Source organism: Halichoerus grypus, chromosome 9 (assembly GCF_964656455.1).
Source record: "Halichoerus grypus chromosome 9, mHalGry1.hap1.1, whole genome shotgun sequence".
In the NCBI taxonomy this organism is placed as follows: Eukaryota; Metazoa; Chordata; class Mammalia; order Carnivora; family Phocidae; genus Halichoerus; species Halichoerus grypus.
The window spans coordinates 142869642-142895110 of record NC_135720.1 but is presented as its reverse complement, the minus strand read 5'-3'; the positions used below and the strand labels follow the sequence as shown (position 1 = coordinate 142895110).

The 25469-nt window shown below is 46.9% G+C and overlaps 2 non-coding genes across 2 annotated transcripts; both read right to left on the bottom strand.

The window, feature by feature from the left end:
• Positions 1-4543: 4543 nt before the first annotated feature.
• Positions 4544-4625, bottom strand: TRNAS-AGA (transfer RNA serine (anticodon AGA)). Its single transcript has one exon. It is a non-coding gene; the product is annotated as a tRNA-Ser (tRNA).
• Positions 4626-17756: 13131 nt separating this feature from the next.
• TRNAS-AGA (transfer RNA serine (anticodon AGA)) lies at positions 17757-17838 on the bottom strand. The gene has a single exon. It is a non-coding gene; the product is annotated as a tRNA-Ser (tRNA).
• Positions 17839-25469: the final 7631 nt, after the last annotated feature.

Genomic DNA, 25469 nt, shown 5'->3' with positions numbered 1-25469 from the left:
TTAATTTCTGGTATTGATTTCTGGTTTAATTCTGTCATGGTTAGAGAATATATTCTTACTGATTTTCCTGACTAGTTGTTCTATCAATTGCTGAAAGAGAAGTGTTAAAATCTCCAACTGTATGTGAAGAATTTTTCTATTTCTCTTATCAGTTTATCAGATTTTGCTACATGTATTTTGAAACGCTGTGATTAAGTGCATACATATGTAGGATTGTTATGTCCTTTTGCTGTAATTTACCCCTTTATCATTATGAAATGCCCCTCTTGATCTGTTTTCAGGCATTAAGGTGGCTTGATTTTTTTCTCATTTGTTTTCCTTCTCCCAGGTATCAAAGTTAGTTACTGTCTGAAGATGTCTACTGTCTGAAGAACATGGTTTTTGTATACTTTATTCAGTTTTTTAGTTTAAGTTAAGTCTGGTCCCAGTTGTTTCACCATGGTGAAAAACAAGTCCTTTTGGCACTGGTCATTTTAAATCCACCAATCTGATTTTATTTATTTTTAAAGATTTATTTATTTATTTTAGAGAGAGCGGGGGGGGGGGGCTTGTCCCATGACCCCAAGATCATGACCTGAGCTGAAACCAAGAGTCACTTGCTGCCCAAGCGACTGAGCCACCCAGGCATCCCCCACCAATCTGACTTTAAATCTTGGTGGGACATCATCCTTTCCTTTATGTAGTGTTTATTCATCCTTTTCTTCCATGATCCTCCTCTTGAATGTAGACATTCTGCATTTTATTCCTGGTCAACACTGTGAGAATTAACAATTGGAACAAGTCCATGAACAAAGAATTGCAGTCAGCATTCAGTAACAGAAGCAGAACCACGGGGATGGTTACATACATTTCATATATATTATATATATATATACCTATATTCGTATAAGATTTGTAGAAGCTGCTTAAGTAGTCTACATAAATGTTGAAGTGCCATGGCGCAGAGTCCATAGGGCAGATTGATCAAGAAGGGAAGGAAGATGGATTAGAACAAGCTGGAACCCACAAGCATGAATGGGAGCCAGGACGGACTGAAATCTGTGTTACTTTGGTGCAGGTGTCCTTCTGTCCTGCTGTCCTTCTAAATGAAGCCAGGGTCCTTCACTTAGACTTAAACACACACGTTTATCCAGGAAAGAGGAGGCTGAAGGAGGATCCAGGGGAAGGTGGGGCAGCGGCATGCCCTCACGAGGAGGTCAGTCAGCAGATGAGTTAGAATGAGCTACAGAACAGCTGCCACTTGACTTGTCCCTCTGAATCCACGGCAAGAATATCTCTTGGGGACCATCTGATCAGAAACACCTAGAAAAGGGAATTCTGGGGAATGTAGTTCAACCTGGCCAAGTTGATATAGATATGAAGATATTGTTTTAGTATTTATGTATATAATAGTCAATAGTATACTGTCTTAATTATTATAGATTTATAAGTAATTACATAGATCTTGATATAAATATAGTGCCAGTCTTCCAACTTTGCTATCTTCTTCAGTAGCTTCTTGTTTTTTAAGTTGCTACACATTTCCAAATGTGTTTTTATTTTTTTTATTTTTATTTTTTATTTATTTTTTTAAAGATTTTATTTATTTATTTGAGAGAGAGAGAATGAGAGAGACAGCATGAGAGGGGGAGGGTCAGAGGGAGAAGCAGACTCCCTGCCGAGCAGGGAGCCTGATGCGGGACTCGATCCCTGGTCTCCAGGATCATGACCTGAGCTGAAGGCAGTCGCTTAACCAACTGAGCCAGCCAGGCGCCCTCCAAATGTGTTTTTAAAACAGTGAGTTAATTTCCATAAAATACATGTTTGGAGGTTGGGATTTTATTGAATCTATTGATCAATTTGGAAATAGTTGCCATCTTGATAAAATTGAGTCTTTCAAAAAAATTGAGTCTTTCAAAAAATAAACATAGTGTTTCCCTCCATTTAACTTCCACCAGCAATATTTCGTAGTTTTTTTTTTTTTTTTTTTTTTTTAAAGATTTTTATTTATTTATTTGACAGAGAGAGACACAGCGAGAGAGGGAACACAAGCACGGGGAGTGGGAGAGGGAGAAGCAGGCTTCCCGCGGATCAGGAAGCCCAATGCGGGGCTCGATCCCAGGACCCTGGGATCATGACCTGAGCTGAAGGCAGACGCCTAACGACTGAGCCACCCAGACGCCCCTATTTCGTAGTTTTTAATACAGATTCTTGCACATCTTTTGTTAGATTTATTTATAGATGTTTAAGGTTTGGCTGCAAGTGAAATATTTGAATTTTAATTTCCACTTGTTATACACATATGCATTTTATATATGGTCTATAGTGAAAAGAAGAAACAGAAACAAATAATGTTTAATCTTAGCTGAAAGTGGGATCTACATATTACTTCAAATATGAACCAGAGGGACTGAAGAAATAATTTAGTGATACCCCTGCTGCACAACAACACTCATTTGCACTTTACCCACTAACATTTAAGTAACATAATTGTAATAATTAATGTTTAGAGTGTTGATTAAAATGTCAGGTTTATTTTTGTCCTAGAAGGATGTTTCTTGATTATGAACTTGGATGGTGAATTCATAGAAAAGCTGATGTTGTGGCACCTGGATGGCTCAGTTGGTTAAGGGTCTGCTTTCAGCTCAGGTCATGATTTCAGGGTCCTGGGATCGAGTCCTGGGTCAGGCTCCCTGCTCAGCTGTGAGCCTGCTTCTCCCTCTGCCCCTCCCCCTGCTCATGCTCTCTTGCTCTTGCTCTTAATAAAATCTTAGGGAAAAAAAAAGCTGATGTAACACTCAGCCATTCAATACACTTCTCATTTTTTCCTGATACAAAATCATGGGACCCCAGAATGATTTGATTATATTCACACTTCAATCATGCATGATACTGTTGTGTGATACTCCCATCTTGTGCCTTTATTAAAAATAATCATTAAAATAATGTGTATCAATTTCCTCGCTTACTATTGAATTCTGCATACTATTCTCTCATCAGGTATAAATTCATATTTAATAATTTCCTCATCATCTATGTTACATCTTATGTTCAAATTGTGCTTGGGTTTTTATTTCAATGAGCATTATTTTTGAATTAATTGATCTCTTTCAACTTTTTATTTTGACATAATTTCTAATTTATGGAGAAGTTGCAAGAATAGTACAAAGAATTTTCATAAATCCTTCAACTATATTCACCAAATGTTAACAATTTATGACATGTGCTTTTTTTTTCAATAGATAGAGATAGATTTGCACATACACAAATTTTTTTCTTAGGTATTGAGAGTGAGTTTCAGACAAGATGTTCCTTTACCCCTAAGTATTTCAGCGTTTTCTAAAAACAGGAACCTTCTCTTTCCTAACCACAGAACAATTACAAAATCAGGACTAAAACTCTTATTTAATCTACAGACCTTGTTAATGTTTTGCCGATTGTATGGATCCTTTATTTCAAGAAAAATAGATTGCATCCAGTTGTCCTGTCTCTTTAGTCCTTGAATCTGGAAGAGCTCCCCACTCTTTGTTTTTCATTTCATTGACATTTATTTAATTTTTTTTTTCTTTAAAGATTTTGCCTATTTGACAGGGAGAGAGTACAAGCAGGGGGGGCAGCAGGCTCCCCGCTGAGCAGGGAGCCCAACGGGGGTGGTGGGGGGAAGCTCGATCCCAGGACCCTGAGATCATGACCTGAGCCAAAGGCAGATGCCCAGCCGACTGAGCCACCCAGGCGCCCCATTTCATTGACATTTAAAAAACCAGTTGGTCAGGTATTTTGTAGAATGCCCCCTAAACTTGAGTTTGTCTAATGTTTCCTGAGAGTTAAATTCAGATTATGCGCTTTTAGCAGAAAACCACACAGATGGGGTGGTACCCATCGCAGTTCATCACTGGGAGGAGCGTGATATTGATTATCCCGAGGCTGGAGACGCTGACTACGATCGGCTGATTGACTTGGCGTGTGCCACGGCTCCCCACGGTCAAATTCCGATTCTCCTTTGGTGTTACTCATCATATGATTTATGCATTTCGCTTTTTTTCATTACCTTTGGTTGTCTAGAAAAACAGGTAAAGGAAGAAGAAAGGTCATATGTGCGTGGAAGAACAGGCACGGTTTGTCGGAGCCCGAGATGGCTCGGGAAGCGCCGCGGGAAGGCCCGGCTCTGCGGGCTCTCGGCTGGAGGTGAGCGCCGCACCTCGGGTGGGACTCCTGCAAACCCAGCCCGGCCTGGGCTCTCACGGAGCTGGCTTTCGAAGTGACAGCCGTGATCTCGCCACAGGGCGCGCGTGGGGAGGAAGATCCCGGGGGGTTTCAAGGACGGCAGAGAGGCGGCATTTCGCTCAAACAAAAATGGGTTGGCTGGCTTTCTTTAGTTTCGTGCGTTTCGTTTTTTGCCCGTGAAGGCAACCGTTGAAGAAAACCACCGCAGGACAGGAGCTCGGGGGCAGCAAGGTTACGAGGGACGGAGCAGGGCACTCGGTCACCGGGGTCCCCCTGCAGTGGCGGCACCGGCCAGCGCGCTCCTCCCGGGGCAGTCCCAGGGGGTCGGAGAAAACCACGCCGTAGTCGGCAGGACTCGAACCTGCGCGGGGAGACCCCAACGGATTTCTAGCCCGTCGCCTTAACCACTCGGCCACGACTACGTGCGAGCGGGAGCCACGGACGCGCTCCCTGGAGCCCTGGGGCGACGCGCACCCACCCTCCCGAGCTCCCCGGCCGCGCCGCAGGGGAGTCACCGATGCACGGAAGCGGCCGGCCCCGGGCCCCCGCGACCCGAGAGCACCAGCGCCACCAGCAGTCCCGGGCGACTTCCGGTGCCCCCTGCCCGCTCCGGGCCGGCCGGGCGCGCGGCTTCCGGGCGCGGTTCCCGGGCGCCAACCCCGCGGGCGCGCAGGCGCAGGGGCCTCCCGCTCTCCTTCCGCGCGCCTCCCTGATGCCCCGCGCGAGGCGTCCCCGGTCGGCGCCCAAAGTGCCGCAGCCGCTCGCGCGCGTGTTGCTAAGCCTTGAGTTTCTTCGGGCCGACGCAGGGGCTGCTGCTCTTCGAATTTAACCCACGCAACAGGTTCTGCTGTTCCTCTTACATTTCGACTTAGTTTCTCTGTCGCAGTGTTTCCCCGAGTCTTGAAACTGATTTTTGTCCATCCTGCTTAGAAGGTCTTAATCTAATTTTTTAAAGAGGGAGGACACGGTGAGACAGGGTGGGGGGGTGGGGGGGTTGGGGGGTGGAGGGGGCGGGGGGGAGGAGGATGGGGACACGGTGAGACAGGGTGGGGGGGTGGGGGGGGTTGGGGGGTGGAGGGGGCGGGGGGAGGAGGATGGGGACACGGTGAGACAGGGTGGGGGGTGGAGGGGGCGGGGGGGAGGAGGATGGGGACACGGTGAGACAGGGTGGGGGGGAGGGGGCGGGGGGAGGAGGATGGGGACACGGTGAGACAGGGTGGGGGGGTGGAGGGGGCGGGGGGAGGAGGATGGGGACACGGTGAGACAGGGTGGGGGGGAGGGGGCGGGGGGAGGAGGATGGGGACACGGTGAGACAGGGTGGGGGGGAGGGGGCGGGGGGAGGAGGATGGGGACACGGTGAGACAGGGTGGGGGGTGGAGGGGGCGGGGGGAGGAGGATGGGGACACGGTGAGACAGGGTGGGGGGTGGAGGGGGCGGGGGGAGGAGGATGGGGACACGGTGAGACAGGGTGGGGGGGTGGAGAGGGCGGGGGGAGGAGGGTGGGGACACGGTGAGACAGGGTGGGGTGGAGGGGGCGGGGGGAGGAGGGTGGGGACACGGTGAGACAGGGTGGGGGGTGGAGGGGGCGGGGGTAGGAGGGTGGGGACACGGTGAGACAGGGTGGGGGGTGGAGGGGGCGGGGGGGAGGAGGATGGGGACACGGTGAGACAGGGTGGGGGGGTGGAGAGGGCGGGGGGAGGAGGGTGGGGACACGGTGAGACAGGGTGGGGGGTGGAGGGGGCGGGGGGAGGAGGGTGGGGACACGGTGAGACGGGGTGGGGGGAGGAGGGTGGGGAGGAGGGGGGGGACACGGTGAGACAGGGTGGGGGGAGGGGGCGGGGGGAGGAGGGTGGGGACACGGTGAGACAGGGTGGGGGGTGGAGGGGGCGGGGGGAGGAGGGTGGGGACACGGTGAGACAGGGTGGGGGGTGGAGGGGGCGGGGGGAGGAGGGTGGGGACACGGTGAGACGGGGTGGGGGGAGGAGGGTGGGGAGGAGGAGGGGGATTGGAGTCGGAAGGCAGAGTTCTAGCGTGCCGTCTAAACACACAGAGGACGAAGTGTAGCGCAGGCAGCTGTAGGCCCGGAACCGGCCGTGGTGGGGCACCTGTCCGCAGACCCTGCTAACGTGGCGACAGGAGACACTGAGACCCTCGACCACATGTCCATGGAGAAGATGCCCCTCAGCGGTGCTGACCCCATCCGAGAGGGGCTGTCCCGCTGCCTAGCCTAGCCAGGGTTCGGTCCGGGGGGGGGGTGCTGGGGAGCAGCCAGAGCGGGGAGGAAACGGTGACAAAGGAGGGACAGCTTGTCATTGCTTGTCTTTTTGTTTTCTTTGAATAAATGTCACTTTTTGAGGCAAAGATAAATAGGAGGAGGGGGGAGAGAGGTGAAGAGAAGAGTGAAGGGGTGGGGGGGAGAGGAAGGGAGAGTCCTCTCCACGGAGATGAAATCAACTCTAAGAAACCCCCAGTTTAATGGAGGGAGTCTGCGCTGAGGGGACTATTAACCCGAGTTTTGGGTGAAGGAGCCGGACTCCATATTTAACTGAGCAGCTTCACATATGAACGGCCTTTGCTGTCGAAATGAGTGTCAATCACATAATCATTCTTTTAAAAAGCATGACTAAGTGCAAATTTAAAGTAAAATCGAAGTTGTGATATAGATGTTGCCATAATGAGTTATGTCGTGACACTTCTATTGGGTCTATGTGGTGTCTGTCGGATTGGATGGGGGCCCCCGTATTTGGGGGGACAATCAGGTGGAAGCCGGTGGCACAGGCGGTGAGGGATTCATCTGAGGCCAGAACAAGGGAGGTAGAAATTTACTGAATACAACATGGGGGGGGGGGTACAGGACAGAAGAGGAGACTGGCTGCAAGGAGGCGGTGGGTGGGGGCTGTACTCAAAATGGGAAAGTGAGGGGCGCCTGGGTGGCTCAGTCAGTTAAGCTCGCTGGGCTCTTGATCTCAGCTCGGGTCATGATCGCAGGGTCGTGAGATGGAGCCCCAAGGGGCTCCGAGCTGAGCATGGAGGCTGCGTGGGATTCTCTCCCTGCCCCTCCGCCCCCACCCCCATCGCGTGCTCTCGCACTCTCTCTCAAATAAATAAATAAAATAAAATTTAAAAATGGGAAAGTGAGGAGGTATGGGGATGTATGGAATTGTCCCTTGTTGGTAACTGTGCCTGGTTGTAAGTAGCCCATTGGTCAGCTGGGGCTTATGGGTATTTTGAAGTGGGTCACCTGGTGGGCCTTCTGCATTCAGCCAGGTGGTCACTGTGGGCCCTTGTGCCTTGACCAAGTTTCCATTGCTCAGACCTGTTGCCTACAGTCTTCACATTTGTAACAAACCTACAACATTTTAAGTAAATTCCTTTGGAACTCTAGTTTGAAGGAAGTTGTATACCTAAGAGATAACAGAAAAGAAATGTTTCATGCTTTCAAAAACCACAGGAGAAAAAAAGATGGCTGCAATTAATATGAACTGAATTTGTTGAATCGATTTTTTTTCTTTTTTACTTAGAATAAAAGTAACAGAGATCCCTGACAGTTTCACCCTTTTTATTTTTCTCCCCATTAACATGTGTGGACTGGGAAAGAAAAGAGGGGGCATAGGACAATAGATTCAGACAAAAGTGAATTGGAGTTCAGCTGCAGGAAACAAAACCATTCTAGCCATTTTAGTCTCAAACTGGAAACAATCCAAAGTCCATCAACAAGAGAAAGGGTAAATAATTGGTTTTCATACTAAGGGAGAGTAGAGCAATGAGAATAAGTGAATGTCAGCTGCACACAAATTGGAAAAATCTCACCTCATATTAAAGTGATACCAGACATAAAGACATGCATACCTCATGATTCTATTTATATGTAGTTCAAAATAGACAAAACAAATTTATGGTGGCAGAAATCAGAAGGGTGATTGTTGAAGGTACTTATGACTGAGAAAGTCCATGCAGGGACCTGCTGGAGATGCTGAGAATGGTAGTTTCTCATTCTGGGGTGCTGGATACATAGGTATGTTCAGTTTCTGAAAATTTCTTGAGCTGTATAATTACAGTTTATCTGTTTTTCTTGCATTGATACTATATTGTATGCCAATAAAAATGTACTTAAAACCTCTCAAGCTATTTACAACAAAAGGGGATTAAAAAAGAATACAGAACCTTATAAAATTTTTGGAACAGAAGGATGGAGGAAAGTGCCAGCTCTAATCCAACCCTGCAGGAACGGTTTCCCAAGAGAGGCTACTATTGTCTCTACAGTCAAGAAAATAGGAGATTGGGGCGCCTGGGTGGCTCAGTTGGTTAAGCATCCAACTCTTGGTTTCTTGGTTTTGGCTGGGGTCCTGATCTCAGGGTCCTGAGATCAAGCCCCACCTTGCATCAGGCTCCCCACTCAGCGGGGAGTCTACTTCTCCTTCTTCCTCTGCCCCTCCCCCCACTTGTGCTCTCTCTTTCTCTCAAATAAATCAATAAATCTTTAAAGAAGAAATTAGGAAATTAAGATGCTGCCACTGGAATTGTTGATGTCAGGCGTCTGGAGGCTTCTGCAGTAGGAGTGTTTTTTCTAAGGCAGTGGTTCTCAAAATGTAGAATGAATGCGATTTGTCATGACAGAAAGCAGGTCAGTCAGTGACTTGTGCCCTGATCTTAATTTATAAAGGTGACTGGGTGATGAGAGGTCATCAGAGAGGAGAGGTCAATACTGAAAGAAAAGTTTAATGTTACAGTTCCCCTAGAAACAGTTTTGAGTTCTCTTAGAAACAGTTCTCCTGAAAACTAGAAACTACCCAGGGTCACGGTGGAAGCACAGTGTTGGTCAGGAAGCAGAAAAGAGCAAGGGCAAAGCATGAGCCATAGTCTTTATTGGGATTTCCATAGGAAAGGAAAGGCAGGGCAGGGTAAACCGTTTAGGATGGGCTAATTCGAATAATCCCAGTGAGCTTTAGGGGTGTCAGGGCTCTCCCTGGTTGTCTGGTACCTGGCCCTGGACTAATTTAGGGCAGGGAAACATCGGCTTGGTTTGTGAGCATTAGATAAAGGAGGTGGTCCAGGGAATGGGCTCCGGATGGCAGGAGACATAAAAAAACTCCAGGGTTCATTTGGCCCTGTCTTAGCGGGTACCAAAGAGACAAATACAGAATCTAAGAAAACACAAAAGAGTCAGAAAGTAATTTAAATTTCTAACCAAGTTGCCAAAGGCTGCTGCACCGGGGACCACTCTTTGAGAACCACGTGTTCGGGAGCACACCATGCTCCTAGATGTGAATTAGCAAAACAGCTGACACCCCTCACTTTGTATTCCTCTGCAGAACATCCAGCGCATCCATGATGGTGCTCGGCAGCATGGAGCCAGAAGCTGCCTTATGTCCACATTTGAAGACTCTGGGGCAGAGCATAAATCACACCCAGAACCCTAGTTGCAAGGGAACTAAGGAAATGTACTTTTAACCTTCTTGCCTCTGTAGCACAGGAAGGCTCAGAAGATGGAACAAGATGGTTACTGCTAATCTACCACACCCTATATAGATGTTGAAGCTGCCATGTTCTGCCCTCCCAGAGAATTAAAAATAATGCACCAGCATCACACTGAGGGGAAGCTGACGGACACCTTGAAAGGGGTCCTCATTGTCAGTGACCAGCTTTTCAGCCATTGTCCCAGGAGACTTTATCCAGATTCCCACCATTTGATTTATTGCCTGTAGTCTTTTTTTATTATTGATTTTAAGGAGTTCTTTATATTCTACACATAAATTTTTTTTGCCAAATATGTTTATGACAAATATCTCCTCCCTCCTCCCACTCTATGCCTTTTCATACTGTTAGTGGTGTCTTTGCATGTGTTGAAGTTCTTAAGTTTAAAGAATTCCAATTTATCAATTTTGTTATGGTTATTGCTTTTTCTGCTTATTAAACAGGAAATCTTTGCTAACCCAAAGCTCATGAAGATAGTCTCCTGTTTTCCTCTATAGCATTTATTGTTTTAGCTTACATAGTTATGTCTTTAATACATCTTGAATTAGTTTAGGGGATAGTTTACAGAAGAGATTGATGTCCACATCGTTTTCCTTTGTATGTCCAGTTGACTCAGCTCTGCTTTTTGAAAAATCTATCATTTGTCCCATTGTCCCACACTTTGTTATGTGTCTGTGGTTTTGTATAGGCATATGTACTTTGTTCCATTGATCTTTTTATCTGTCTTTATGCCAGTAACACACTTTCTTTTTTTTAATGTAAATTCAATTAATTAACATATATTATTAGTTTCAGAGGTAGAAGTCAGTGATTCATCAGTCTTATATAACTCCCGGTGCTCATCACATCACGTGCCCTCCTTAATGTCCATCACCCAGTTACCCCATCCCCCCACCCCCCGCCCCTCCAGCAACCCTCAGTATGATTAAGAGTCTCCTATGGTTGTCTCCCTCTCTGATTTCATCTTGTTTTATTTTTTCCTCTCTTCCCCTATGATCCTGTTTTGTTTCTTAAATTCCACATATGAGTGAGATCATATGATAATTGTCTTTCTCTGACTGACTTATTTTGCTTAGCATAATATAATACCCTCTAGTTCTATCCACGTCATTGCAAATGGCAAGATTTCATTTTCTGATGGCTGCATAATATTCCATTGTATATATATACCACATCTTCTTAATCCATTCATCTGTCGATGGATATCTGGGCTCTTTCCATAGTTTTGCTATTGTGGAAATTACTGCTATAAACATTGGGGTGTACATGCCCCTTCAGATCACTACATTTGTATCTTTGGGGTAAATACCCAGTAGTGCAATTGCTGGGTCATAGGGTAGTTCTATTTTCAACTTTTTGAAGAACCTCCATACCGTTTTCCAGAGTGGTTGCACCAGCTTGCATTCCCACCAGTGTAAGAAGGTTCCCCTTTCTCCACATCCTCACCAACATCTGTCATTTCCTGACTTAATTTTAGCCATTCTGACTGGGGTGAGGTGGTATTTCATTGTGGTTTTCATTTGTATTTCCCTGATGCCGAGTGATGTTGAACATTTTTTCATATGCCTGTTGGCCATTTGTATGTCTTCTTTGGAGAAATGTCTGTTCATGTCTTCTGCCCATAGTAACACACTCTCTTAATCAGTATAGCTTTAGAATAAGTCTTGTTATGTGGTAGTGAAAGTCCTCCAGATTTGTTCTGCAAGATTTTCTTGACTATACTAGGTCCTCTGCACTCGCAATTACATTTTAGAGATAGTTTGTCAATTCTACCAAAAGTCCTGTTGGAATATTTTACTTCAATTACATTGAATCCATGTCTTTCAATCTATGAAGATGGTATATCCTTTCATTTATTTAGATAATTTTAAAAATTCTCTGCATAGTGATTTGGAGCTACTAATTAGCACTCTTGCACATTTTAATTACAGTTATTATTGTATTTATTATTAGGTTATTCATAGCTTTCTTGCTATTGTAAATGATATTTTAAAAAGTTGTCTGTTTTTGGTAGAAGCACTGCATAGGCTTTTTCTGCAATGAGCAGCAGGTGACTGAATTTTGATAAGAAACCGGGACTACAGTACTTATTCTGTAGTCTTTAGACAACAGTTGCTTTCTTAAAGACTAGTTCTTACCAACTTCGAATGACTATGGATTATTTTGTGAAGGACAATAAAGTAGTGTGTGTTCTTGTAAAATTAAATTTTATCTTTATTCCTTCTCCTGAAAATCTGTATACACAGGAACTGAAAATCTTTGAACAGGTATTAAAATCTGTGTAAGTATACAAAGTAGCTGAGGGATAAAACTGTTTGCTTTTATAAAATATCTTTGATTACATGAGTATAATAAATTGTGTGCATATAAAAAAAAAAGTTGTCTGTTTTTGCCGGTATATATGATTACAACATATATTTGAATACTGGGTTTTGTATCCAGCAAATTCTAATAATTTATAGATTTGGGGGTTTTCAAAGCATGTAATCATGTCATCTGCAAATGAGGACAGTCATTTCTTCATTTCTAATCTTAATATCTTTTAATTCTTTGTCGTGTCTTATTTCATGGGCTAAGATCCCCAGTACAATTTTGAATAGCAGTGGGGATAGTGGTCATGCTTATCTTGGTCCCAGTATCTGGGAGAAAGTGTTAAATATTAACCATAATCAAGGGGGGCCGCCTGGCTGGCTCAGTTGGTGGAGCATGCAACTCTTGATCTCTGGGTCTTGAGTTCAGCCCCACATTGAGTGTAGAGGTAACCTAAATAAATCTAAAAAATATTTACCATTGTCAGGATGTTAGATGTAGGGTATTGTATATATCCATCATGAGATTAAGAAATCTCCCTTCTATTCCTAGACTGGTGAAAGTTTTTAACGAGTGATGTTGAATTTTGCTGAATGCTATGATCATTTGATTTTTTTCTCTTACTCTTTGTGATACATTTAAAGTGATTGATTTTTATATTAGACAAATTTCATATTGCTAAGATAAACATTGTATCTTTACTTTTGACTATTGTATCATTACTGGATTACTGGTAAATCATTACTGGATCTGATTGCTATTATTTTATTTAGGAGTTTTGCATCTAGAATGTTTAACACATAGATTGACCTATAATTTCCTCTCTAGTAACATCCTTGTCAAATTTTAGCATGAAGATTTTTCTGGCCTCATAAAGAGAGTTAGGAAGTGTTTTTACTTTTTTTGTTTCTGAAAGAGTTTATATATAGTATTAGTTCTTCCTTAATTTTTAAGATTTCAACAGTGAAGCCATTTTTGCATAATGTTTGCTTTGTCAAAGGTGTTCAACGCTGGATTGTCTTCCCTCCCAAATTCAAATGCTGAAGACCTAACTCCCAGTGCCTCACAATGTGACTATATTTGGAGATAAAGCCTTTAAAGAGGTAATTAAGTTAAAATGAGGATGTTAAGATGGGCACTAATTCATTCTGACTGGTATTGTTATAGAAAGAAGAAATTTGGACACAATGAGACACCAGAGATAAGTGACACAGAAGAAAGACCATATAAGGACAGAGTTATCCTCACATAGGAGAAATTGGCTCTCTGCAAGCCAAGGAGAGAGGTCTCAGGATTAACCAAACCTGCACCTTGATCTTGGACTTCTAGTGTCAAGAACTGTGAGAAAATAAATTTCTGTTGTTCTGATTCTATGGTATATTGTAATGGCAGTCATAGCAAACTAATACAGAGGGTAATTATGATTTTAATTTCTTTAATAGAGTTCAGACTATGAACTTTTAATTTCTTTTTGTGTCTGCTTTGGTAAGTCATTTTTATGAAGGAACCTATATTTTATCCTCTATTGTCAAATTTATTCCCCAGAAACTATTCATTTTATCCTTTCACTCTGATCTTGATATCAGTAAGATCTTTAATGTTGTCCCCTTTTTACACTTTTTTCCCCCTTAAAAGAAGTTAGTCTTGATTTGGGGTAATGTTTGTAATGCTATTGAAAATGGAATTTAGAAAATTTTATTTTTCACTTGCTTGTTGCTAGAATATATTTATACATTTGGTATTTTATATATTGAACACGAAGGCAATAACCTTCTAAATAGTAGCTGATAGTAATTCGATTCATTTAACTATTAATTCCAATGTTTTTTAGAGTCTTCTCAGTTTTGTACATTCATAATCAAGTTATCTTCTAATAATGAAGGCTTTATTTTGCAATATTAATATCAATTATTCTTGTTTTATTGTGTTAGATTTTACTTCTACCACCATGTTGACTAGAAGAAATGATATAGACATCTTTGTCATGTTCCCAAACTTGGGTTCATTGTAGGTATTTTATTTTATAGTTTTAGTTAGACCAAAGAAATTCCCATCTATTCAGCACTTCTTGAGTTTTTTATCATGAATTGATGTTGAATTTTATCAAATGGTTTTTCATGTCTACTAAGATGATCATTTGGTTCTTATATTCTATTGATGTGGTAAATTACATTTTAAAAATGTTAAATCAATCTAGAATTTCTAGAATAAATCTCATTTGGTCATGATGTTTTAGCTTTTTAAAAAAATATGCTTGATTTGATTTGTTAATATTTTAGTTAACAGTTTTGAGTTTATGTTTATAAGAGATATTGGCCTGTAATACTCTGTTCTCATAATTTCTTCTCAGGTTTTATGTTAGTCTCATAAGATGAGTTGAAAGATGTTCTGTTTCTATTCTCTGAAAGGGTTTCTGTAAGATTGATTTTCTCTCTCTTTGCATAGAAGAAATCACAAGTGAATCTATCTAGGCCTAGAGGTTTATATGAGTGACTTTTTAAATTGTGGATTCAATTTCTTTAATAGGCAGAGGACAATTCAGATTTCCTATTGCTTTTTGTGTCAGCTGTGGTATATTGTGTTTTTCAAGGAATGTACCCATTTCATCAGATGCTTCCCATATATTGACATAAAGATATTTATAATACCTCTTTCTTGTTTTTAAAATATATTTAGGATATATATGTATATATATCATCTATTTCATTCTCTCTGTTGGTATTTTGTGTTTTATCTTAGTTTCTTTTTGCTTAGTCTTGTTCATGGTATATCTATTTTATCAGTCTTTTCAAAGAACCAAACTTTTTACTTTGTTGATTTTTCTCTGATGTATGTCTGCTTTCCATTGATTGATTTTTGCACTTATTTTTATAGAGGCTTCCACTTTTTGCATTTAAATTCCCAACGTTTTATGGCTTCTTGAGCCATTGAGTTAAAAAATTAAACCACTTATTTTCAAACTTTCTCTTGTTCTAAGGCATACAGTTAAAAAAGTGAAAATTTCCCTCTAAAAACAGCTTTAGCTACATCAGACAAATTAGGATATATTGCATTTCATTATTATTCAGCCCCAAATTTTTTAAATTTCCATTGTTTTTTCTTCTTTGACCCATGGATTATATAGATATGTATTACTTTCTTTTCAAACATTCAGAATTTTCTGGTAGTCTTTCTGAAATACAAAAGATTGAACCTTTGTTATAGTTGGTTTATGTTGGTTTTTCTTTACTCTAAAGACACAGCCATTATTCCTTTTGTGTGGTTCTTATGACTAGGGTTTGTCACTTACTGCTAAGGGGTAATGCCTCTGAAGTCTCAAATGACAGCTGATAGTACTTACCAAGTTCCCTCCAACTGGGAAAGGCATGAACTTTAACCTGTTTCCCCAGAACTATGCAGCTGCTGAATCTCTACAGAATGTTATCAGTCTTCCAGCTCCTCTTTCCTACAGAGTTTTGGAATATCTTTTTGTATATGTGCAATTTAGGAATTAGTCAATGATGTTAGAAGAATTTATACATAGAAGTTTGAGCTCCTTCTATGTGGTTCCCTCATCACTGGAACTTTGTCCCTCAGGTTCTATGGACGTTGGTAGCCCCAAACTCCTTTTGAGTGTCTCCTCAGCCCAGTGCATCTACTTGTTTGCACTATTCCAAAATGCTGCAAAATCGAACATGTCCTCAAGGGGAAACCCTTGTGCACCTCATATCATGTTTCCCTTCTCTCAAGGATTGCAGCCCTTCAAGCCCTGCCTGCACTGATTGCTTATCAGTGCCTTCAGTTTTTATCCATGAGGAATCATATTTCCTCCATAAAAAAAGAATATTTTGTCTATGAAGAAAAGAAGTAAGAGAGACAAAGGAAATTCAGTGTTAGGTGAAAAGAAGGGGACACCCTCCTGTGCAGTAGAGTTACTGAAGAAATAAACTAATGGCTGACAGTGCTGCACAGTAATAATACCTTTTAAGCTTGACTACCAGAAATTCATGACAGAATATTAATTAATTTTAAAATAAAATTTCAGATTGATTCTTTTATGTTGGAAGGGTGTTCCTTCTTTTAAAAAACAATGCTGTTTGGCTTTAGCCATGGTTCACAGAAATATAGATTTTAACATTTGTCCATTTGGCGATTGGTCCAAGTATTGAGTGTACATCTAATTCTAACCTTATTCATCATTATAAGCACAGGATGATTTGGATTTGGTCACATCTTTCCATGTTACAAGTTGTTGCTATTATGGATTTTAGCACCATTTTTTTTTTTAAAGATTTTATTTATTTGACAGAGAGAGACACAGTGAGAGAGGGAACACAAGCAGGGGGAGTGGAAGAGGGAGAGGCAGGCTTCCCGCTGAGCAGGGAGCCCGATGCGGGACTCGATCCCAGAACCCTGGGACCATGATCTGAGCCGAGGGCAGACGCTGAATGACTGAGCCACCCAGGTGCCCCTACCATTTTGTTTTCATATCCTAAAATGTAGTCAGTTATTAAACAATGTTGTTTTAAGCATGCACTGTTTATTTAGCTTTTTCTTGTGTGTTATGAATTTCTTTGCTCACTCTAGCACTTTGCACCCATTCCTTCATCAATCCTAAATTCCTATCCAGTAATTTACTCATTGCCCCTTCATATCAATGGGGCAAACTGTGTATTTATGTTTTTAAATTTCAATGAAAATGGTCTTCATTTATGGTTTTATTAGTTCTTTTTTCTTCTTTTAACTTTTTATTTTGAAATAATTTAATTTTGGAATAATTTCAGACTGACAGTAAAGTTACAAGAATATAAAGAATTTCTGGCTACCCTTCATTCCCCCAATTTTAGCATATTTAGCATATTACTGTATTTTCTATTTCTCTGTCATGTATGAGAGAAAAGTGTATATACACACTTTTTTGGAAACTGTAGGAGACTGAGTTTGAAAACACATACTCTTTTCCCTGAACTATCTCAGTATTCTCTTAAAGGCATTTTTTACATAACCAAAGTACAGCTAACACATTCAGGAATTACCACTGATAAAATTATTCCATCTATGTGCTTTATTCAGATTCCACCTGTTGTTCCAATAATGCCCTGTACAGCAAGAGAAAACCCCAGATCATGTGTTGCATTAAATTGTCTTTTTAAATCTGAAATAGTCTTTCCTTGTGTTTCGTAATAGTGCTATTTTGGAGGAGTACAATTCAGTTATTTTGTGGAAAGGCCCTTCGTTTGGTTTTGTCCGAGGTTCCCTCTGATCAGATCCGGAACACACGTTTTTTGAGCCCGCCTGAGCGCGTCACATCCGGAGGGAACTCCGATTGCTCGCCCCGTCAACCACGTGGGCGGAGGCGTCTCGCTGACGCCGCCCCTGCAGGGAAGCCGCTCCCCGCCTGGGGTTCCCTCGGCTCCCGGCTCCTCGCCTCTCCCCCGCCCCCCGCGGCCGGCTTCGGCGCTCGTGCCCTGGAGCGGCAGGGGGACGCCCCCGGCCGAGCGCGGGGCCCCTGGCCGGCCGCAGAGCGCGCAGCGCGGCCACGCGTCCGGGGCGCGGGGACGGGCGGGACTCACAGAGGGACGTGGCCGTGGAGCCGGGGTGCGTGTCTACACTGCCGCGCCCGCTAAAGCTTCAGGCGGCCTCCCCAGGAAAAGGGGGCCGCCCGCGGGGCGCGAGTCCCGCTCCCCGACGCTCAGAGCAGCAGGGCCCGCTGCGTGCACGGCGCCCGCCTCCAGACCCGGGTTTCCTCTCCGAGGGGAGAAGCGCGCGCCCGGCGGAGAAAAACACGCCGTAGTCGGCAGGATTCGAACCTGCGCGGGGAGACCCCAATGGATTTCTAGTCCATCGCCTTAACCACTCGGCCACGACTACCCGGCGCTGGGACGGCTGCTCGAGTCCTGCCTAGAAGCTGCAGCCGCGGAGGGAGCCGAAGGGGTGAACGTGGCCGCGGGCGCGGGAGACCCCTCCGGGGACAGCCGGCTGGGCAGGGCGGCCGCCCCTCCCGCAGCGCGGGGCCGGGGCGACTGGAAGGGAGTCCCCCGGCGGCGGCGGCGGCGCAGACCCCGGCCCCGGCCCAGTCCTGGGCCTGGCCCGCGCTGCTGGGGGCTTCCCGGGAGGGGCTCGGCGCCGCAGCCCGGTGTCCCGGTGTCCCCGCGTCCCGGTGTCCCGCGCGGGGGGCGAGGGCGGGGCGCGCACGCGGCGCGGCTTAGGGACCGAGCTTGTGGGCACTTGGCGCGTCCTCTGCCCCCGCAGCCTGGCGGCCCCCGGGACGAAGACCCCAGCCTGCACGGTGGCCCAGGCAGGCGCTCCTCGCCCCTGCAGTCTGCGATGCTGGCCGGTGCTCCCTCCCCGCGTCTTGGGTTTCGATCCCCGAGTCCACGGCTGTGGGTGACGGCGTTTCCCGGCGCCCGGAGCACCGAGCACGGGTGTTTGTCCACTTCTCGGCTTGCTGTGCTAGTTTAAGGAAAGAGGGAAACGATCGCAAGTGGAAAAACCACGTCGCTTATAGAGAGAGAAGGAAGAGACGAGAAAGGGTTTAATGGGACAGCCTGCTCCCAAGGGATGGACGTGAAGTAGTTATTATCCATAATTTACACATATCACATACTTTTTATTTGGCGTACACGTACACATATGCATTTTTCATGAATTTCCATCCTTTTCTGTTCTCTATTTGGCACCCTGAGTTATTAAATGAGTTAATTCAAATACAGTATTTAGAGCTTGGTATCCAGTAAACTTCGGCTTTTATTCACTAAATTATGTCTTCTATGTAGATAGAGTTTTTGATTGGTGTGTGGCACATGACAGCTGATCAATTAATGTTTTACCTATATACTTGGAGCATCTGTATTGGGTTCCTATGGTTGCTTACATTTTACGAGCAGACCCAGTCACTAAAACTAATAAATATGTACACACACACATTCTTGTTATCCTCAATATGTATTGAAAGCCTCATTTGTATAAGGTGTGGCTAAAAAATTTCCAAATCATCAAAAACCGGTTGTCTTTTGCTTAACAGTTCTTTCCTCAATTTTCTTTATTTTAAAATTTTTTTTTATTTTTTTTTTACCACAGACAGCAAGGCGAAATCCTGCTGCACCTTCTACACTTTGCTTGGCAATTTCCTCCCTAAATATTCAAGTTCATTGTTTATAAATTCTGTTTTCCACCCAACTGGAGAGCACGATTCAGCCACAACAATCACTTTTCTTCCAGTTTCTAGTTACATGTCCATCATTTCCTTCTGAAACCTTACCAGAGCATCTTTAACAGTCATATATTTTTTAATTAACATACTTCTTTTTTTAAACTTTTTTTTTTTTTAAGATTTTATTTATTTATTTGACAGAGAGAGAGAGAGAGATCGTGAGACCAGGAACACAAGCAGGGGGAGTGGGAGAGGGAGAAGCAGACTCCCCACGGAGCAGGGAGCCTGATGCGGGGCTCGATCCCAGGACCCTGGGACCATGACCTGAGCCGAAGGCAGACGCTTAACGACTGAGCCACCCAGGCGCCCCTAATTAACATACTTCTTAAAAATGTTTTAGGTTTACAGATAAATTCAGCAGAAAGTATAAAGTTCCCATATACTCTCACTTTCCTCCTTCCCCCACCAGTTTTCCATATTATTAACATCTTGCATTAGTGTGGTAACTTTGTTACAATTGATGAGCCAATATTGATAAATTATTAACTGAAAACCCCTAGTTTACCTTAGGGGTTCGCTCTGTGTCTTGTACATTCTATGGGTTTTGACAAATATATAATGACATATATCCTACATTACATTATCATACAGAAATAGTTTCACTGCCCTAAAAACCCCTTTCTTCTGTTTATCCCTATTTCCCTCCCCCCAACACCTTGCAACCATTGATCTTTGCGGTCTCCATACTTTTGTCTTTTCCAGAATGTTATATGGTTGGAATCATACAAAGTATTTCAAATTCTTTCACTCAGCAATATGCATTTAACGTTCCCTAGGGTGTTTTGTTAGCTTGATAGCTTCTTTCTTTTCATTGCCGAATAATATTCCATTGTCCGGATGTACCATTGTTTATCCATTCACCTACTGAAGGACATTTTGGTTCCTTTCAAGTTTTGGAAATTAGGTTTTTGTATGGACATAAGTTTTCAGCTCATTTGGATAAATACCAAGGAGTGAGATTGCTAGATCATATTGTAAGAATATGTTTAGTTTTATGAGAAACTGCAAACTGTCTTCCAAAGTACTCCCACCAGCAATGAATGAGAGATGTATTCTTAAACTCAGAAAATTGGGAGTCTTTACTTTACTTGGAGTCTTTACTTGAGTAGAGTCTAGTTTACAGAGATAAAAGTGAGAGTTTGGGACCAAATTACCAAATTCAAGTCCCAGCTTCCCCATATATTGGCTATGTCATCTTGGGCAAGTTACTCAACTTATTTGTGCCTCAGCTTCCTTTGTTGTAAAGTAGGAATAATAATACAGAAATAACTTCATTAGGTTGTTTTACGAATTAAAAAAGTTAGAAGGCAAAAAAGCACTTAGAACACTGCCTGGCATAAAGAAAGTGTTAAATCATAGCTGATTCCATATGGTCTCTTTCCTGATGGCCAGTTATCCATGTGTTGGCTGTCCTTTATATCACTTTCTTTTCTTCTACTTCATTCATCTTTTTCTTTTGAATCATGGAAGAGCTTTAAAAGAATATTCTATACATAATGGACTCACTTTTCACAGCATCAGTTCCGTTCTTCTCCAGTATGACTTTAATTATGTTGCTTCATTTTAAATGTGCTCGCTATATATTTTTATCCTTTTTCATCTAGAATGTCTTTTTAGTATATATATATATTTTTCCAGCTTGTTCTCACATCTTTCTATCCTGTTTCATTCAGGCCATGTCTTCTTGCAAACACTGAGAATACCAACTTGTTCCCTGAAATTTTCTAGCGCCTACCTTAGATCTTTTCGGAAATCTGCTCTTAGAGACTTCTAACTTATAGTTCCCTTTCCTTTGACCGTGAATGTTTTTCATATACTCAGTGTTAGGATTTCCAAGTTTAGTGTTTTGTCAGCAAAAAGACGGAGTGACTTGATCTTAGGCCCTCTATCCAAAAGCTGGGGATGCACAGTAAAGTGCGTGCGCGAACCACACATGGAAAAATGTAAAAACCTACCGACTTCTATCGGGTTCTTTTTTGCCAGGAACATACTGACAAACTGGTGTCGGACTGCATTCGCAGCTGGCTGACGCAGGCGAAAAGCAAGCATGGCTGCAGGGCTGCGGGGCTGCAGGGCTATAGGGCTGCAGGGCTGCAGGGCTGTAGGGCTGTAGGGCTGCAGGGCTGCAGGGCTGCAGGGCTGCAGGGTTGTAGGGCTGTAGGGCTGCAGGGCTGCAGGGCTGCAGGGCTGTAGGGCTGTAGGGATGCAGGGTTGCAGGGCTGTAGGGATGTAGGGCTGCAGGGCTGCAGGGCTGTAGGGCTGTAGGGCTGTAGGGCTGCAGGGCTGTAGGGCTGTAGGGATGCAGGGTTGCAGGGCTGTAGGGATGTAGGGCTGCAGGGCTATAGGGCTGCAGGGCTGCAGGGCTGTAGGGTATAGGGCTGCAGAGCTGAAGGGGTATAGGGCTGCGGGGCTGCAGAGCTCTAGGGCTGCAGGGCTGCAGGGCTATTTAGGGCTGTAGGGCTGTAGGGCTGCAGGGCTGCAGGGTTGTAGGGCTGTAGGGCTGTAGGGCTGCAGGGCTGCAGGGCTGCAGGGTATAGGGCTGCAGGGCTGTACGGCTATAGGGCTGCAGGGCTCTTGGGCTCTTGGGCTCTAGGGCTGCAGGGCTGTAGGGCTATAGGGCTGGAGGGCTGGAGGGCTGGAGGGCTGGAGGGCTATCGTGCTGTAGGGCTGCAGGGATATAGGGCTCTAGGGCTGCAGGGCTGTCGGGCTGTAGGGCTGCAGGGATGCAGGGATGCAGGGATGCAGGGTTATAGGTCTTCAGGGCTCTAGGGCTGCAGGGCTGCAGGGCTGTAGGGCTGTAGGGCTGCAGGGCTGCAGGGTTATAGGGCTGCAGGGCTGCAGGGGTATAGGGCTGCCGGGCTGCAGGGGTATAGGGCTACAGGGCTGCAGGGCTTCAGGGCTGCAGGGTTATAGGGTTGCAGGGCTGCAGGGCTATAGGGCTGGAGGGCTGGAGGGCTGGAGGGCTGGAGGGCTATCGTGCTGTAGGGCTGCAGGGATATTGGGCTCTAGGGCTGCAGGGATATTGGGCTCTAGGGCTGCAGGGCTGTCGGGCTGTAGGGCTGCAGGGATGCAGGGATGCAGGGATGCAGGGTTATAGGTCTTCAGGGCTCTAGGGCTGCAGGGCTGCAGGGCTGTAGGGCTGTAGGGCTGCAGGGCTGCAGGGTTGTAGGGCTGTAGGGCTGTAGGGCTGCAGGGCTGCAGGGCTGCAGGGCTGCAGGGTTGTAGGGCTGTAGGGCGCAGGGCTGCAGGGCTGCAGGGCTGCAGGGCTGTAGGGCTGTAGGGATGCAGGGTTGCAGGGCTGTAGGGATGTAGGGCTGCAGGGCTGTAGGGCGATAGGGCTGTAGGGCTGTAGGGCTGTAGGGCTGTAGGGCTGTAGGGATGCAGGGTTGCAGGGCTGTAGGGATGTAGGGCTGCAGGGCTATAGGGCTTCAGGGCTGCAGGGCTGTAGGGTATAGGGCTGCAGAGCTGAAGGGGTATAGGGCTGCGGGGCTGCAGAGCTCTAGGGCTGCAGGGCTGCAGGGCTATTTAGGGCTGTAGGGCTGTAGGGCTGCAGGGCTGCAGGGCTGCAGGGCTACAGGGCTATAGGGCTATAGGGCTGCAGGGCTGCAGGGCTGTAGGGCTATACGTCTGCAGGGCTGCAGGGCTGTAGGGCTATATGGCTAGAGGGCTGCAGGGATGCAGGGTTGTAGGGCTAGGGCTGCAGGGCTGTAGGGCTGCAGGGCTGTAGGGCTATAGGGCTGCAGGGTTATAGGGCTGCAGGGCTAGGGCTGCAGGGCTGCAGGGCTGCAGGGCTGCAGGGCTATAGGGCTGCAGGGCTGCAGGGCTGCAGGGTTATAGGGCTGCAGGGCTGCAGGGGTATAGGGCTGCCGGGCTGCAGGGGTATAGGGCTACAGGGCTGCAGGGCTTCAGGGCTGCAGGGTTATAGGGTTGCAGGGCTGCAGGGCTATAGGGCTGGAGGGCTGGAGGGCTGGAGGGCTGGAGGGCTATCGGGCTGTAGGGCTGCAGGGATATAAGGCTCTAGGGCTGCAGGGCTGTCGGGCTGTAGGGCTGCAGGGCTGCAGGGATGCAGGGATGCAGGGTTATAGGTCTTCAGGGCTATAGGGCTGCAGGGCTGCAGGGCTATAGGGCTGCAGGGCTTCAGGGCTGCAAGGCTAGGGCTGCAGGGCTAGGGCTGTAAGGCTATAGGGCTGCAGGGCTATAGGGTTGTAGGGCTGCAGGGCTGCAGGGCTGCCGGGCTATAGGGCTGCAGGGCTGTAGGGCTATAGGGCTATAGGGCTGCAGGGCTGCAGGGCTGTAGGGCTGTAGGGCTGCAGGGATGCAGGGATGCAGGGATGCAGGGTTATAGGTCTTCAGGGCTATAGGGCTGCAGGGCTGCAGGGCTGTAGGGCTGCAGGGCTGCAGGGCTGCAGGGTTATAGGTCTTCAGGGCTATAGGGCTGCAGGGCTGCAGGGCTGCAGGGCTAGGGCTGCAGGGCTAGGGCTGCAGGGCTATAGGGCTGCAGGGCTATTTAGGGCTGCAGGGCTGCAGGGCTATAGGGCTGCAGGGCTGCAGGACTGTAGGGCTCTAGGGCTGAAGGGCTGTAAGGCTATAGGGCTTCAGGGCTGTAGGGCTGTAGGTCTAAGGGCTGTAGGGCTGCAGGGCTGTAGGGCTTTAGGGCTGCACAGCTGCATGTCTGCAGGGCTGTAGGGCTATAGGGCTATAGGGCTGCAGGGCTATAGGGCTATAGGGCTGCAGGGCTATAGGGCTGCAGGGCTGTTAGGCTGTAGGGCTATAGGGCTATAGGGCTGCAGGGCTATAGGGCTGCAGGGCTGTTAGGCGGTAGGGCTATAGGGCTGCACTGCTGAAGGGGTATAGGGCTGCAGGGCTGCAGGGCTATAGGGCTGCAGGGCTGCAGGGCTATAGGGTTGTAGGGCTGCAGGGCTGCAGGGCTGCCGGGCTATAGGGCTCTAGGGCTGCAGGGCTGTAGGGCTATAGGGCTGGAGGGCTGGAGGGCTGGAGGGCTGGAGGGCTGGAGGGCTATCGGGCTGTAGGGCTGCAGGGATATAGGGCTCTAGGGCTGCAGGGCTGTCGGGCTGTAGGGCTGCAGGGCTGCAGGGCTGCAGGGTTATAGGTCTTCAGGGCTATAGGGCTCTAGGGCTGCAGGGCTATAGGGCTGCAGGGCTTCAGGGCTGCAGGGCTAGGGCTGCAGGGCTAGGGCTGTAGTGCTATAGGGCTGCAGGGCTGAGGGGCTGCAGGGCTACAGGGCTGCTGGGCTATAGGGCTGCAGGGCTGCAGGGCTGTAGGGCTATGGGCTGCAGGGCTGCAGGGCTGCAGGGCTATAGGGCTGCAGGGCTGCAGGGCTGTAGGGCTGCAGGGCTGCAGGGCTAGAGGGCTGTAGGGTTTTAGGGCTGCAGGGCTGCAGGGCTGTAGGGCTGCAGGGCTGCAGGGCTACAGGGCTGTAAGGTTTTAGGGCTGCAGGGCTGCAGGGCTGCAGGGCTGTAGGACTGCAGGGCTGCAGGGCTGCAGGGCTACAGGGCTGTAGGGTTTTAGGGCTGCAAGGCTGCAGGGATGCAGGGCTATACGGCTCCAGGGCCATAGGGCTGCAGGGCTGCAGGGCTGTAGGGTATAGGGCTGCAGGGCTGCAGGGCTAGAGGGTATAGGGCTGCAGGGCTGCAGGGCTGCAGGGCTGTAGGGCTATACGGCTCCAGGGCTATAGGGCTGCAGGGCTGCAGGGCTATTTGGCTGCAGGGCTGCAGGGCTATAGGGCTGCAGGGCTGCAGGGCTGCAGGTCTAGGGCTGCAGGGCTATAGGGCTGCAGGGCTGCAGGGATGCAGGGCTATAGGGCGCAGGGCTGTAGGGCTGTAGGTCTAAGGGCTGTAGGGCTGCAGGGCTGTAGGGCTTTAGGGCTGCACAGCTGCATGTCTGCAGGGCTCTAGGGCTATAGGGCTGTAGGGCTGCAGGGCTATAGGGCTGCAGTGCTGTTGGGCTGTAGGGCTATAGGGCTATAGGGCTGCACTGCTGAAGGGGTATAGGGCTGCAGGGCTGCAGGGCTATAGGGCTGCAGGGCTGCAGGGCTATAGGGTTGTAGGGCTGCAGGGCTGCAGGGTATAGGGCTGCAGGGCTGTACGGCTATAGGGCTGCAGGGCTGCAGGGCTCTTGGGCTCTAGGGCTGCAGGGCTGTAGGGCTATAGGGCTGTAGGGCTTTAGGGCTGGAGGGCTGTAGGGCTGGAGGGCTGGAGGGCTATCGGGCTGTAGGGCTGCAGGGATATAGGGCTCTAGGGCTGCAGGGCTGTCGGGCTGTAGGGCTGCA